General features: G+C 35.5%; 1 pseudogene; it reads right to left on the bottom strand.

The window, feature by feature from the left end:
* Positions 1–4538: 4538 nt before the first annotated feature.
* LOC145122378 (NAC domain-containing protein 53-like) lies at positions 4539–7637 on the bottom strand (annotated as a pseudogene).
* Positions 7638–18201: the final 10564 nt, after the last annotated feature.

The following is an 18201-nucleotide window of genomic DNA, read 5'->3' on the forward strand; positions in this document are numbered from 1 at the left end:
GGAGGTAAGGAGTGTAGAATGATATCTATGGCCAACTCCTCATCTAAGTTGACATTCAGCTTCAGCAATCAGTCCACATATCTCTGCATTTTCCAGCAAGTGGGCTGTGATGGAGTCTCTATTCTTCATTTTGGTAGTGATCATCGCAATGATGATCTCATACCGTTCCTGCCTAGCACTTTGATGGTACATTTCCATCAAATCTTGGTGCATCTTGTATGGATAGTAGTCCTCATAGGACTTTTGGAGCTCAACAATCATAGTTACGAGCATGATGCAATGAACCTTCGTAGCATCTCGCTCGTGGGTTTCGTAAGCAACGATTTGTTCGGGAGTAGCAGTGTTTACATTAACCTCTTTCAACTCCTTGTCGAGAACATACTCTTTGTCCTCGTAGCGGGTGACCATGCGAATGTTACGAATCCAATCATTAAAATTGGACCCATCGAATATCACCCTCCGACACAAGTTCATGAGTGAGAATGAGCCAGAAGGGGTCGAGCCAGAAGCGTTGTTGTTGTTCGATGTAGACATCTGAAATAGAAAAGGAACAAAGTTTAGATTAGATAATAATCCCCAATTTAACACCCAAATGAAAAATTAGGGCTAGGACCCAACACAATTATTTACAATTAGAAGAGGGATGCCGTAATCTAATCACAAATAATTTGAAGGTAGGTAAATGACAATTTACCAATTTCCACCATGAAAAACAAAAAAAAAAGATTTTAAGTTTTAAATGAATTGAAATTCCTAGATCTTTTGAGATTCATTGAACTTGTCAATGGCATATTTAAATCTCGATATGCCCTTCAAGTTTGTGACTGGGATACCGAGGATCACAAACAACGTGTGAATAACCATGCAAATGTACTTGGTACTCTCTATGTCATTTACCACCTAATCAATGTGTCGGTTAGCCACACATGCTCCATTGATCTATGATAAACGTCGAGCTACCCTTCACCACCTTTGCTAGTCTCAAATTAGTGTGCCGGTTAACCACACACGCTCCACTAACGACTTGGCTAGGTGCAAAGTGTAATTTCATGGAATAGCATCATTTCACATTTTTCCTAAAGTAACTAAGATTGAGAATTTATAAAAACATTTAGTTACTTTATTAAAATCATTATACTTATTAATGAGGAAATTGTTGCCATATCCTACCCGTTCGGCTAATGACCCTCCACCAATCAAGGAAGCGGTGGGTGAGAGTGGACATTCATTAAACTGCCATTTTATAGGCAGCAACCTTATACTCCCCTTATAGATCGGCTTCGTGAATGAGGACTACTAACGGTAAGACTAGCTTATCTTATAGATATATATAATAATTAATCTTATAATATTATAATAGTATAAGGGTTGAATTTTAAACTTTTAAAATTCTAGGGTTTAGGATTTAAGTATTTCAAAATTAAACTTTTAATTAAAAATTTAAATCCCAAAACTTGAGGGCAAGTTTTGAAACTTTTCAAAACATCTTTTAGATCAAATTTGTAAATTAATTAATTAATCATATTATTAATCTTTATCACATAATTTGCCTAACCTATTTTCTTGACAATATAATTCAAATCAAAAATACAAATAATCAATTTTATCTTATAAAACAAGTAATTATCTTATTTATGACAATTATCTTTGAATTGCATTAGGATAATCCATACCATATTGAAAAAAATCGGATTTTATCAGTCAAAAACGTTTTTGGTAATTATCCTAATTCAATTTCAGTCCAAATCTCGAAAAATCAGCCCCCACACTGCCCGACTCGCCGAGTCATAGAATGGACTCGTCGAGTTGCCTTGACTCGTCGAGTTCATCAGGGGACTCGACGAATTCATTAGGCAGAGGCCAGATTTTTCGATTTTTCAGCTTTAAACAATTTAACCAATGCATCAAATACAAAAGAAAAACGACCTAGGCTCTGATACCACTGTTGGGTTTTAAGCAAAACATCAATCCTATGGTGCACATGCAAATCCTAAAGCTTTGGATCTAGGTTTTTCTATTTGTACATGCAATAATCATCCAATTCTTTAAAACCCTAATCTAGCATACAACAAAACGAAATCAACATCTAATAAACAAGTTAGAAAGTTACCTTTGATTGTAGCTTGAAGATCTTGAGCTTTTGAGAACCTAGCACCTCAAATGCGATGCCTCTAATGAATCACAAACACCAAAGCAATTGGAGAATGCAAGAGAGAGAGAGGGGAGAGGCTCAAAATCGGTTGGAACTCTTCTAGGGTTTCAAGTGGCCGATTTGGCTATCCCAAGGGATCCTTATATAGCTGCAGAATTAGGGTTTCAGTCAAAGACCTCATCCGGTTGCTTAGGCTCTAAGCAGCCCATAAGAATCTTCCAAAACCTTGGCCCCTTGGACGAAATCCTTATGGGCTCCCATAAGATTTCGTCCAACCCCTTTCCAAAGGGTTCTTCAGCTCATAATGCAATTATCACATAATTACAATTTCAGTCCCTTTAATTTAATTAATCTCTTTTGACCACAAAATTAATTCTAAATTAATTCTTGACCAAATTTAATTTAAAAAATTTGATTTCTCATTTAATATATTATTCATATAATATATTAATAAACCATTATAATCTCTATCTCTATTATTCATCCAGTCAAGTTGCTTTGGTGAAGGCAACCCAAAAGGACCATGCTACAACCGGGTCAAGTACATACCAAATATAGTTATGCCTTAGACACCCAATCCAATAGTTTATACTTTTTTACATGAGTTGCTCTCAGCTCGAACACCCCGTTCCCAAGTTTAACTTAACGAGAGAAAAAGAAAGGAAATGAGTGGAAATGAGAATAAAATAAAAGAATTTTGTGTTCCCGAGTTTCATTAAAAGAAGGAAGTAGAGAGATGAAAGATCTCTTTCCCACCTAACTTTTATTCCGATTTAGGAGGATTTGGAAAGAAATAACAATTAATTTTCCTTCCACTTCTCTCCAACTTGGGAACACAAAAGAAAATTTTGTTTTTCTTTCCTTTCTCTTCTTTTCTCTCATGATTTTCTTTTCTTTTCGTTTCTTTTCTTTTGTTTTATTAAACTCAGGAACTGAGCGTTGGCATTACAAAGAGAAAATCTTCTTAACAATAATAATATCATATTCTACAATAACACCTAATAAATGTAAGTAATAATATATCTAAATAGAGAAAATCTACTTAACAATAATAATATCATATTCTACAATAACACCTAATAAATGTAAGTAATAATATATCTAATTATATTCCTGCCTAATCCATTTAATTATATTTTCATCAAAAATATTCTCTTGGGTTTCAAAACCGGACATATAATAGTTTTTTTTTGGTATAAAACTTATTATATTACCATTTAAAAAACGTTTATTAAACAATCCGGGTGTCTTTTAGAACAAGATCATATGTTATATCTTCAATTTCGATTTGTAGTTTAGTAACGGATTATATTACTGATCATGCCTAAAGAGTTGTGTTACTTTGAAGGAGCTGGTCAATTATTAATTTATTATGACACTAGGTATGAGACTCATGTATTACATGAGTTTATTTAAAAAAAACTAAATATAAAATTCTAAACATTTGAGAAGTTTGAATTTATAAGAAAAATGATAAAAATATTGAATTATAAAACTTAAAATGTTTTTTCTCTAATTTAAACAAATAATTTAGATAAATAAACAAAGGAAATTAATGAAGCTTTAATTTAGTAAATTTGAAATTAAAAGGAAAGTTCAATAAGGAAATTAATATGTATTTATTATTGTATTTAAATACTATGTGGAATTTAATAAAATAGAAAAACTATAAAATGACATGTGGAATAAAAATTAATTCAAAATAACCACAAAATGACATTTGACAAATTGAATGGGAATATGATAAGTGACAAAAACAAAAAAAAAAAAAAACAAAAAAAATTCATTTATTAGAGTAGATTTATACAGTTTGGTTATCTTTACGCCGGACCATATAGTCTCTAAAGAATCTCGACCACAAAACGCATGGTTTAGTTTAAAGGAACCGGTTTTTTTCTATATATATCCTCCATATCTCATGATTTCTTTTTATAAACGGAATCGATCAATGATCATATAATCTTTAAATACCGACAAAAATAACAGTTTTTTTTATGAACATACCAAGTTATACGTCCCTCAAAAGACGCTATAAAATATGCTAAAACAGGTTATATTTGGAGGATCCATGAGCTATTTTAATCATTGCCAACCCTTCAAAGGGATATTTGTATGATCAAATCACAAGGATTAACTTTTAAAACAGGTATTAACTAGAAAAAAGAACAACACAAAGTTTCACTTAAGCATAATTAGAGCCACAAGATCACACCATTCAGGCTCGCACATTTTTATAACTTCTAAACGAAAAAGTCCATCATAACGCCTTTAAAATCTCCATACAAAGTTTTGTTCAACTAAAATGTATAACATGCATTACTTTACCGAATTTGTTCCTCTCCCCTAAACATTGCGTTCCTTAGCTGTATCATGAATTCAATATTACCTAAACGCCCCTCTTCAATTCAGTGTTCTCCTTGCTCAACTGATCAATGTGAGAATGAAGAACGTTGATTGTTGTCTGAGCCTGCATCAATTCAATCTTCAAGGCATCCTTCTCCATTGAAACATCTCGGATCTTGTTCTCCATGTCACGTATAAGCTCCATGTACCCAGGAGGCAAAGATTTCTCAAGGGCAGAAGCGTCAAATGAAGGTGGGGTGGCTGGAGGATGTGTTTCTTTAGTTGTAACAAGTGCAGACAAAAGGTTTGTTGTTGTTTGACCTTGACTTGACATGGTTGAATCCTGGGAACCATTTGCATTGCTAGAATTGGGACCACTTCCTTTTGATGTTTTGTGGTGAAACAGTGTGAGAGTTTCGAGCTCAAGTTCAGAATTTAAAACACCATTTTCTGATCTTACCTTCTTGCATGCAACCGGGATCATTTGAGCATCCATCTGAAAAGAGCTCGATTTCATCAATCAAGAACATAAAAGAGAGTTGAAAACTATTAGGAATGACATGTAATTAATGATTGCCTAAATTATGATTACCGTTATGATTCTTATTATAGAAGATCTGATCAAATTTATGTTATGCTGATATTTGCAAGAAACAAAAAGTTGTAACAAAGTACAGTTTCTACTAGGATTATTATTATATCTCATAATCTCAGTAGTATATTCCTAGTTTTAAGAAGAAAACCTGTTACAAAAGGGATAAGCCCAAACGACTAGTGTCTTCCTATATGTAAAACAAATGGTTTTGGAAGTTTGTAATTCAGTGTATGGTGTAAATCACGTTGTATATCTAAAAAATGCATTATCAATATCGAATATCCTGTATGTGAAATAAAATCGTTCTTGATGCATAAATTTAGGGTATGTAATGTCACGTAAACGGACAAGCTAGCGAGACTATAATTATTGTCTCAACAAAAACAAGAATAGATTTTATGCATTTCTTGGCTTTCATTTACTATAAACGAAAAGAACGTACACGTAACGTGCGATGTGATTATGCAATAATAACGTTCCTTGAATAGTTTGGTAGATAACTAAAAATCTAAAGTAAAATCTAAAGCACGAATTCCATGGTCTTTTTTTCATGCAAATTTTCAGGTAAATATATTCTTCCGGGAGCATCGATCTGCCTAAGATCATCATGCGAGATGTAAATCAGGTATACTTCATCCAGCTAACATGACGATAATGTAAGATATATGTGAAGTCTCATATACCTTTCCAAAAAGAGCCCTTAGAGGACTATGTCACACCAATGTGTGGTACATTAACCCCCCCCCCTCCCCCTCCTCCCCAAGACAAAGACAGGGATGTGTTAAGACACAGGGGTGTGGGACACTTACTCCGATACCATATAAGATATATGTGAAGTCCTATATTAACTCTTCAAAATAGTTCTTATGGAAAGAGGGGAGACTCCACCATATGGACACTTATAGGTCTGTTTCACACCGATTTGAGATACATTAACAAACAAGCATATCAAGTTGATACCTACTATCACAACAATGGGGCAACATTGTAAAAACACACACGTACACGGATACACATATATGTGTAAAGCGACACAATACCTGCATAGTGTTGTTTCTTTCGGCGCAAGTTTCATCATCATTTGCGATATCATCCATTGTGTCTCGACCGGGAACAATGAGGGATTCCTCTTCTTCCCTTTCTTCTTCGAAAAACGGTCCATAACAATCTCCCAGTGGTGGTCCTATACCACTCTTTTCAAAAATTCTGCATAGCACAAATGCATCCTTGTTTCCCACACCACCCACAAAACAAGAACAATTAATTATTCCATTTCCTTAGATTCAAATACCAAACAAGTAAGTATATTTAGGCTGCATTTGTTACACGGGACTTCAGTGTCTAAGTCATATATAGTTTTAGTTAAATGCATGCAAAACGCTTGTACAAAGTGTTATTTTATGTAATCTCATGTCTTGTAAAATGATCACATGTAATTCAAACCTGTGCTACTCCAGTTGTTTGCAATTGTTGATCCAAAAGTTTATATTCGTGCATTACCCAATTAGTGCGTATGCCATGAGGGGCTCGGCCACTATGGAAAACTAGGGTTTTCTTCTGCCCTATCTTCTCAGACTTATGGTTTATTTCCTGGATCTTCCCAGTTTCTTTCCAATATCCGCGTTCAGTGGATCGCTTTACTCGAGAACTATTGGCATACTTCTTATCTGTAGAAGTGAAGAAGTACCATTCTAGGTCTCTTGATTTCACTGAAGTATAGTCTAGAAAACCACAAATCACAAAAAGATCAACACCCTTATCTCAAAGATGGATATTACACATGTAAGATAAAGAACAGTCATTGCATAATCACAAATTCAGCCATTTTTTTCTTCAGAAATGCGATTGTTTTAGATATCAAAGGCCTCTAGGCTATATTATGAAGTTTCAAACTAGTTGGGCAACAAAATGTTTTTATGGTAAACTTACTCCTACATAACTCTTTCGTTTTTTCTTATAGAAATTATCTATTTTTACTGAAAATTTTCAAGATTCATCTTCCCAGAAAGACAATAATTTATAACTGCAATAACTTTACAGTAAATAACAATCTTTACATCAATTTTCCACTACTAAGTGAATCTGATTCCCAGTATCAGTAATTGAATTGCATGCAGGTGGTTTTATGGTTCCCAAGTCCGAAATTTTACTAAAGATGAAGTTTTCCCCAAATAGAAAACTACAACTTATAAGTCTTGCGAAATTCAATTCCCAACAAAATCATCATTTTCGATAACTTCAAGAAAACGTTGGAGAAATGGCGAACAAAAAATCATCAAACCAAAAAGAATTATGTATACCAGCAAGTTCCCAGGGCTCAGATTTGTAGATATCAACTTCCGGCACCATCTCATACTAAAAGGGCTTCCCACAAACCTTACGCCTCAGATAATACCTCACAAGCTCCTCGTCAGTGGGGTGAAATCGGAATCCAGGAGCAACAAAAGTAAGCGGCAGCGGCGGGGGTGGTGGCGCGACGATCATGGATTCACGACACGTCTCCATCTGACCGAAATTGAATCTTTAGGGATTGATGGAAAATTAGGATCTTACTGGAAGCAAGAGAAAGAGAAATAGAGAGAGAGAGAGAGAGAGAGAGATGTTGTTTGCCAGTGGGTGAAGTAACACCTGGTGACTGGATGCTTGCTTCACACGAAAATCAAGTAGTAGGAGAAATAAAGTGTCTATTAAATATAGTAGACTTTTTAGAATGTTATAAAAAGTTTGTTGGAACTATTTTTGAAGAAATGTTAAAAATGGTGATGGAAAAATTATGATTATCTACGTTTATCAATTATCATCGTTTATCATATGAGTCGTTATCTTGAAATTTATCATTGTACAAATTAGAGGTAAGCAGGAAGTATTTAAGCTATTTTGACGTAATAGCTGAAAAGCTAGTTAATAGCTGAAAAGCTAGCTGTTAAATAAAAAGTTATCTGATAGCTGAAAAGCTAGTTGTTAAATAAAAAGTTAGCTGATACCTGAAAAGCTAGCTGTCAAAAAATAACATTTGGTAAACTGGCTGAAAAGCTAGATGAAATCTATAAAATTACATAAAATGACATGTAAAAGTATGTATTTCTGTAATTAATTAAGGGGTGTATTTGAAATTTTTTTTAAAAACTCCTAAAAAGCTAGTCTAAGTAGCTTTTCAAAAAACTAGCTTATGAGCTACTTTTTGGCTTACCAAACACGACAACATAAAAAAGCTCGAAAAATAAGCTACCTTATCAGCTAGCTGTGGCGTGCCAAACACAGCCTTAAAATAGTATTAGAATCTCCAACTCATTTTTATTTTTCTTCGTAAATGGAATAAAAAATAAGATGAATTGTGATTATCATATTCCTACAATATTTCATTTTTATAAATTATATATTTTGTCAAATGCATCCCTCTACTAATGAGATTTTCACAAATATATATTATATTTTTTCATTACAAAAATATTACAAATTATATTATCATAAATAAAATGTTTATATATAATAAATTTAAATTAATTATTACTCTATTATAAATAATTATTAAATAAATAAGATTATATTTATAATAAATATATCAAGATTACGATAATATTTAATTACGATATTTCATAAATTATGTTACCGTATTTCAAGTCTTCAGTATATATTTAATTTTTTATATAAATTCGATAAATAAATACTAAACTTTATAATTATGATTAATTAATACAGATTAGTATATAACATGATATTACAAATATTAAATATTGCATTTAAATTATAATCAGTAGATAAAAATAAACTAGAAATGTGTCAAATAAAAATGAAAGAGACTAAAATTGGCAACAAAATACTATTCATATCTCCAAAAATGGAGATGAAAATGTGGTAGTGTTGGAGGAGAATGGAGGAAGAAACGAGGAAAAAAAATAGAGTTCTGGGGTGGGATGGAGATGCCCTTAGTCCCGTTATATAAAAATGTATATTTTTGGTTTTTGAAATATCTAAAGAAAATAATATTTTAAATAGTTTTATAACCATGAGAAAATATATATAATTTTTTTTGGAAAACGAATTTGTAAAAAAGTGTTTTGAAAAATGGATATTTTTTAAACATGCATAAAACGAAATATAGAGAGTGGTAAAAATAATTTTTCAAAAAATCTAATTTTGTAACGACAAAGTCGGTAAAAAATCAAAGTTGTAAAATAAAAAGTTAAAAGAGAGTATTTCTCTAATAATACTAAGTTAAAAAAACAATTAAAAACGAAGTTAATTGTTAAAAAATTTAAACAAACTCATAAAAAAGGTGTCTGTAGAAAGAAAAAAAGAAAGTTAAATGGTGCAGGCTTGGGTTCGGATCTGAAGTAGACCGGCAGCTTAGCAGGTATTCAGATTTTACAATTCAATAGAAAAGAGATAGTAAAAGGGTTATCTCCCTCTTGAAAACATCATAATAATTTTCTTTCAAAAATGTCATAATAATTTTTTATGATTATTTTGAAAAACTAGCTGAAAAACTAATTGCTAGTTGAAGAGTTTCGGATAGCTAATATGTGAAAAACTAGTTATTAGTTGATAAGGTAGCTTTTAGACTGTTTCTTTTAATTTTGTTCGGGCCCCTCGCTTGTGCTGTTGTTGTTTGTCTGTTTTTCTGCTTTAATAATATGCTCGCCGTTCTAAAAAAAAAAATGATAAGCTAGCTTATAGAAAATGGACATTTAGTAAAAATTAACAAATAAGCTAGCAATAAAATGTAAATTACAAATGTATAATATATTTTGTTACAACAATGTAATTTTTAAATAATAGATTTTCTGATTTATGTAAATGAATATTATTGCATCTCATATCATACGTATAGGGAATAAATTATTATTCTTAGGTCTGTTTGGCAATATTAACCTAATTTGTTGTAATTTAATGTTTGGTGAAATCATAATAATAGTTTGTCATATTTTACAAAATAGTTTCTTAGCTAATTTATTGATAAGTTATCTTAAGATAACTTATAAGCAAAAAAAACTAGCTTATAAGCTAGTTTTCCAAACAAGGCCGATAAAAAATAATATTATTAACATTTAGGCTTTTTATTTATATATGTTAGTGTAAAGGACTTCGTTTTCTTCTTGTAATATACCTGTAAGAAAAAGGTTAGTAGTAAACGTGGTGGCTGAGGCTCGAGTTGGACTCGATTCCCTTAAACAGATTCGTCGTCTGTTCCCAGGGTACAATAACATTAATAGTGTGTACTATCGGATATATCCATTTGCCTAAAAGAATCGACAGAAGCAGGTGTACAGAGAAGGAGGAGGAAGAAGAGTATTTTCATTCGTCGTGTCAAATGAGATGGTAGAGATCTCCTTTTATAGTTGAATACGTAATGGAAACAAATCAATTCGATATTAAAGAATTGATTGACCATTGAATGTCAATAAATGTCATTAATTACATAGTTAATGCATCCGTTACATAATTCAAAATAATGACCAAAACTGTCAAGTTTAGCAAAAACGAGGGTAGTGCGAGCCCGAGTTTTCGGAGCTACATTTGTGTCCGCATGTCGCGCCCATGCACAAGTTCGGTGTTTTTGGTCTACGAAATCCAAGATTTGCACCCCCCCTGCGTGCGGGTAGGACTTATAGTAAAATTATAGACACAAGCTTGTAAGCCTTTCATGCATTCAAGTTTATAAACCTTGTTGAGTTTGGTCTTTCTACCAATGTGGAACTCATTTCCACATTCATTTATTTTGCTAAATTTATTCTCAAATACCCATCTTTGAGTATCGATATCTCATTCATATATACTCCATGTTGGACATATAATATATCGTTTCGAAGTTCTCACGGAGGAGAACACAAACCCACTTAGAGGTAATTATATATACAACATATGTACATATTTATATATGTCCAAAGTTAGTAAAATATAAATATTTTTACTAAAAAGTTCCAACAATCCCTCACATGAATTGAGATCGATCTCTGCATATCAAGTTTCCATACGAAACTTCCAACAATTGAATCCTGCATAGGATGGGTAGGTATTACCCTTTGAACGCTCCCTTAAGAATTACACTTAATCTCCTAGCAGTCAGTAGATCTTGATGTCTTTGAATTGAGCTGCCATTTGTGTAGACGACAATATAATTCTCGTAAGACTCTCCCTGACAAATTCATATCCTCATATACGTGTTCGTTTTGGTCATGAACACTAACCTGGTTCTGCAAGAGCTTTAGGAATTGTGCCCCCATAATTCCCTTCGAAGCGACCCCACTTCTCTCCCACATAGGTGATCCCAAGAATCATTAAAAACCATATGTTTAGCCTAATTTTGTCACTACATATAGGAATGGGCTAGGAAGTAATGTTAACTCCCCCCACAGTGACCTGCCTCACTCATACAACCAGGTTGTCCTTTTGAACCCAGATCTTGGGATCTCCATTCTTCTGGGTAAGGTTTCCTTCGTATGAATTTATTCATTCATGGGCTTTAGTCTCATTCCTCTTGACAACTTATAAACTACATCTCTACTTAAGCCTTTTGTAAGCGGATCCACAGTGTTATCCTTTGACAAACCCAGTCAACCGTGATAACCCCCGTAGAGATTAGTTGTCGTATCGTTTTATGTCTACGTCTAATGTGCCTTGATTTCCCATTATACATTGTACTTTGAGCTCTACGAATCGTCGATTGGTTATCACAATGTATACATATGACCGTTACCGGTTTAGGACATTCGAGAATGTCCTCTACAAATTGACGTAGCCACTCCGCCTCTTCAGCACAAATATCTAAGGCGATAAATTCATATTCCATCATAGATCTGGATATATGTAACATCCCAAAAATTTCGTTTTTGATCAAGTAATTCACAACATAGTTTACTAAAACATTTCCCATGCCACATCAATTGTAAAAAGAAACATAACAATGTGTCTGAAAATCATATTGTCAAAAGTAAAATAAATCAGAGTACATTCCCAGAAAACTCCATGCGGAAACCATTTGTGTGTGTGATGCGCTGCTACACCGCCGGCTCCTTCCCCTTGGACGAAGAGGTACCTGAAACCAAAACTAAACTGTAAGCACGAAGCTTAGTGAGTTCCCCCATCATACCACATACCATACAATCACATAACATACATACTGTCGGGCAATTCTGGGGCGCCCGTCCTACCCATGTCAAGCCATTCTGGGGTGCTGACCTATCCATGTCGAGCCATTCTGGGGTGCTGACCTACCCATGTCAAGCTATTCTGGGGTGCCGACCTACCCTCCGATCTTTTAACCGAACATGGGGACTATTTCACCCCCTACTGCTAACACATAATATCATATCTCAATCATGATGTCAGACATATCTGGGGTGTCCGACCTACCCGTTGGTCCTAACGACCGATTCGGGGACTAGTCCCCTCCTACTGATACTATCTCGCATAACATAGCAAACTAGCATACTCGCATATCAACCAATAGCAGACCAGACAATTATCACAAAGACAATCATCTCAGCTAAACAACTACTAGTAGGCCGACCTTGGTGCCTTAGACCCACTTCTACTGGAAGGTAACTCACCTTAATGTCGTGTAGTGTCTGAACTGTCCTCTGCGTGAAGTTCGGCTCTCCTCGACTCCTCAACCCCTACGCGACAATCCTCAAGTCATCAAACAGAACATACAACCTTAACCAGGGTCAACTCAAGTCCAGCCAAAGTCAATATTGGTCAAAGTCAACACCCAGTTGACCTGACTCGCCGAGTTGGTCTACCAACTCGTCGAGTCCGTACTTCACTAACCCGATCCAACCCCGACTCTACTCGTCGAGTCTAGCGAGAACTCGAAGGGTTCTCCTTCATTCTAACCATCGGGGCCATCTTCATCCGACTCGCCGAGTTCATCCTTGAACTCGTCGAGTTCATCTCCCTCATAAGAATGGGTCCAGTCTATGACTCGCAGAGTGGTATGAACAACTCGTCGAGTCCATCTTCAAAGATTGGGAGATTGCCTTGGACTCGTCGAGTCTGTTCATCCACTCGTCGAGTCCCATAATTCCCAAGTCCCTTTTTATGACTAAACATCTACGGGACTTTTCCTTCCTAACAACTGTTCCATCCACAGAAAGGATTTGGTGGTCATTACACCGCGACTCGCCGAGTCCCAAGAGCGACTCGTCGAGTCCCTCCATGACCACTACTATACAGTCAATTTAAATGGGTCCTAACTCATCAAAACCATAGATCTGGCCCCCTAATGTCCATTGCATACGTAAAGTTCCAAACTTGGTGCACATGCAAGGGGTCTTTGGTGTTGGATATAGTGTCTAAGTCCATAACTATATTTGGTATGTACTTGACCCGACCCGGCATGGTCCATTTGGGTTGCACTTCACCCGAACAATTTATGGATAATCGTTTGAGAATAGTATAAGTTATGATTTATTAATATATTATAAGTCCTAATATATTAATATAAAATCATATTATTTAATTAGTATTGATCTAGAATTAATTTAGAGATCAAAAGTATGACTAATTAAATATGGGCTCTTGTATTTATATAGTGTGGGCTAATGCTTATTTGGAATGGGTTAGGCTTGCATGGAAAGTCCATGGATACTCCATGGAGCTTTAACCCATGGATCTCATGGAAATGAAAAGACATGGGTATTAGGGTTTACATGGATGTAACCCTAATCCACCACACTATATAAAGGAGGCTTTGGTTCTTGAAATTGCACTAGTTGATGTGTGTAAACCAAGAGGGCCGATTTCAAGAAGTTTGTGACTATTCTCTCAAGTTTCCAAGTTTGTGGTGATTTGTGACTTCCATTTGAGGCATCCATATTACTGGTGCTAGGCTCTCAAACTCCAAGCAATCAACTACTACTACAAGGTAAGTAATTCTACTAGTTTTATTCAATTCATGTATCCCATGCCATGCTAGTTAGGATAAGAACCTTGGAAAAATAATTATTTGCATGTATCTTAGTCAAACATAGATCTAAGGTTTCTAGGGTTGCATGTACACCATAGGAGTGTTAGAATGCTCAAAACCCAACAGTGGTATCAGAACCTGGTTTGTTTATTTGATACTTGATGCAAAAAAAAAAAAAAAAAAAAAAAAAAAAAAAAAAACCTTGAAAATTGAAGTTTTGTTCAAAAGCTCGTATCAAAATTTCAAGTTTTGTATATGTACTTACGATTCTTGAAATTTTTGATATGAACATTCATAAACATATGAGTTTAGAAGATCATAGAAATTATGTGCTAATAATTGATTAGATTAATTCTTGATCTTTATGTGTTTTAATGGAGTCCATAACTAGTTCTTAAGTTATGGATAACCAAAAGTCACATTTATAAATAACCATTAAAAGAACACATAGGTTACAAAAAATGAAAAGTCTTCATTTTTAATAACCATTAACTCATAAGTTATGAGAAATGAAAAGTTTTGAAAGTTTACAAAACTTGCCCTCAAGTTTTGGAACATGTAAAGTCATATTAAAAACTTTAGTTCCAACCCCTAGAATTTTAAAAGTTAAAATTCAACCCTTATACTTTATAATATTATAAATTTAATAATATTTATATATATAAGATCAAGTCGTCTTACCGCTAGTACGCCTCATTCACGAAGCCGGTCTATAAGGGGGGTATAAGGTTGTTGCCTATAAAATGGCAACTTAATGGATGTCCACTCTCACCCACCGCTTCCTTGATCGGTGGAGGGTCGTTAGCCGAACGGGTAGGACAAAGACTTATAAATTCTCATTAAAAATATAATGATAATACTAAAGTAACTAAACTTTATTGAATTCCCAATCTTAGTTATTTTAGGAAAATGTGAATAAGGTGCTAATCCATGAAATTACACTTTACACTTTGTTTAAGTCGTTAGTGGAGCGTGTGTGGTTAACCGACACACTAACTTGAGCTTAACAAGGTAGGTAAAGGGTGACTTAATGTTTATCATAGTATCGATGGAGCGTGTGTGGTTAACCGGCACATCGATTGAGGGGTAATACATTAAGGGTACCAAGTAATTTGCATGGTTACTTCACACCTTGTTTTGTGATCCTCGGCATCCCAGTCACAAAACTTGAAGGGCACACTCGAGATTGAAACATGCCATTGAAGAAAGTTCAATGAATCTCAAAGAATCTAGGAGTTTCTAAACCAATTAAAACCTAATTAAATATTTCGTTTTTCATGGTGGAAATTGGTGAATCGTCATTCACCTACCTTCAAATATCTTATAGCTTAGATTACGGCATCCCTCTTCTAAGTTATAAAATATTGTGTTGGGTCCTAGCCTTAATATTACATTTGGGTGTTTTGTTAAGGACTATCTCTATATCTAATCTAATCTATTCCCTCTTCTTTTCAGATGTCTTCCAATAACAATGCTTCTGGCTCAAACCCTACTAGCTCCTTCTCTCTCATGAATCTTTGTGGGAGAGTCATCTTTGATGGGTCCAACTTTACAGATTGGATCAGAAACATCAGGATGGTCACTCGGTATGAGAACAAAGAATATGTTCTCGACAAGGAGCTGAAGGTACCCGAGCCAACTGCTACTCCTGAAGAGCTTGCTGAATATGAGGTACATGAAAGAGATGCTACAAAAGTGGCATGCATCATGATGGCCACCATGACAGCCGAGCTCCAAAAGTCCTATGAGGACTATTATCCTTTTGAGATGCACCAGGACTTGATGGACCGCTACCATCAAAGTGCTCGTCAAGAGCGATATGAAATAATCTCCTCCATGATAACAACCCGAATGAAGGATGGTGAACCCATCACGGGCCACATGCAGAAAATGCAAAGGTATGTGGACCGTTTACTGAAGCTGAATGTGAACTTCCCTGAGGAGTTAGCAATAGACATCATTTTGCACTCCTTGCCATCGTGTTATGATCAATTCCGCATGACATATCACATGAACAAGGAAGAAGTCACCCTCAGCAAACTTCAAGGACTCTTGAAGACCGCCGAAAGTGGTCTAAAGGGTAAGTCGGTTGTTACTACTCCTACTCCTACTCCAACTGCGGCCAATGTCTTGGCAATCGGGCATGGCAAAGGGAAGAAGAGAAAGAACCCTTATAAGGGTACCAAGGGTAAGACCCTTGAAGTCTCCTCTTCAAGCAAAACCAAGAAAGGTTTTGTCACTCCTTCTGCTAACCCTAATGAGGCTGAATGCTTCTATTGTCATGAAAAGTCGCACTAGAAGCGAAACTGCCCAAAGTACCAGCAAGATTTGAAGGATGGGAAAGTAAAACCCAACCATGCAGGTATATACACTATATTGTCTAATAACTCACCTCATTCTAAGTCTTGGGTCCTTGATACAGGTTGTGGTATTCACATATGTTGTGATTTGCAGGGACTAAAAAGAAGTGAGAATGTGGAGCAGGGAAAGATAAACTTGTTCATGGGAAACATGAAAGCTTCACCTGTCACCAAGATAGGAGTTTATTCCTTAGTGCTAAATAGTGGGTTTACATTAGATTTGAATAAATGTTATTATTCGCCAGAAATGGCAAGAAATGTTATTTCCTTTCATGCATTGTATAAACAAGGTTTTACCTTTTATTTTGATAATAATAATGGTAGTATTGATGCTTTCTTTAATAATGTTCTTTATTTTAAAGCATTACCTTGTGATGGCGTGTATGAAACTGTATCTGTTGTAGATAATCTAGGAAATAATGTATTGTGTATTAACTCTTCCACTAGCTTAGATAAAGCATCCTTATGGCATTGTCGTCTTGGACATGTAAGCAAGAAACGCATAGGCCAACTCCAAAAGGATGGACTCTTGGAGTCATTTGACCTAAACTCAGATGATAGTTGTGAATCTTGTTTGCTTGGTAAAATCACAAAGTCACCTTTTACTGGCACTTGTGCTAGGGGTGAAGGTTTGTTGGACCTCATACACACGGATGTGTGTGGACCCTTCAGAACCACCACAAGAGATGCTAATCGGTTCTATGTGACTTTTACTGATGATTTTAGTAGATATGGATATGTCTACCTAATCAAGCATAAGTCAGAAACCTTTGAGAAATTCAAAGAGTTTAAGCAAGAAGTGGAGAATCAGTTGGGCAAGAACATTAAGATGCTTCGATCCGATCGTGGTGGTGAGTATCTTAGTACTGAGTTCCTTGACTATCTTAAGGAATGTGGGATTGTCTCAAAATTGATACCTCCTAGGACACCACAGTTGAATGGTGTAGCTGAGAGGCGCAATCGGACCTTGTTGGACATGGTTCGTTCCATGATGAGTCGAGCTTCGCTACCAATCTCATTTTGGGGGTATGCCTTAGAGACTGCCGCCCATATCCTTAATCTAGTCCCTACAAAGAAGGTTGCCAAAACACCTCACGAGGTGTGGACTGGAAAAGTTCCCAATCTAGACCACATCAAGATTTGGGGTTGCGAGGCTTTCGTGAGACGTGAGACTCACGATAAGCTCGAACCCTGAAGCGAAAGGTGTATTTTCATCAGCTACCCACAGAAATCCTTTGGTTACATCTTCTACAGACCCAGTGATAATGTGGTCTTTGTAGCAAGAAGAGGATTCTTTCGAGAGAGAGAAGTCATGAGCCAAGGAGACAGTGGGAGGCAAATTGACCTTGAGGAAATTCAAGAGTCAAGTGGTGAAGGAACCTCAAACCCTAGCCCTCAACCTGAGGAGGAAACTCCTGTTGAGCCGACTGAAGAATCTATACCTCTGAGGCGTTCCACCAGAGTTAGGAATGCACCTGAGCATTATTATGGTTTTCATATTACTGCAGAAGGTGAGACACTTATCAGTGATAACACACTGGTAAATCTGGATGAGCCTAACAGCTACACGGAAGCCATGGCAGGCCCTGAGGCTGCTAAATGGAAATAGGCTATGGATAGCGAGATACAGTCCATGTATGACAATCAAGTTTGGAACTTGGTTAAGATAGTTGGGTGCAAATGGATCTTCAAGAAGAAGACCGACATGGATGGTAATGTACACACTTATAAGGCATGACTGGTTGCAAAGGGTTATTCTCAAACTCCGGAAGTTGATTATGATGAGACCTTTTCACCAGTGGCCAAGATTAAGTCTATTAGGGTTCTGTTAGCCATTGCTGCA

This window comes from Lactuca virosa, chromosome 6 (assembly GCF_052849685.1).
Source record: "Lactuca virosa cultivar CGN04683 chromosome 6, Lactuca_virosa_CGN04683_v6, whole genome shotgun sequence".
Lineage (NCBI taxonomy): Eukaryota > Viridiplantae > Streptophyta > Magnoliopsida > Asterales > Asteraceae > Lactuca > Lactuca virosa.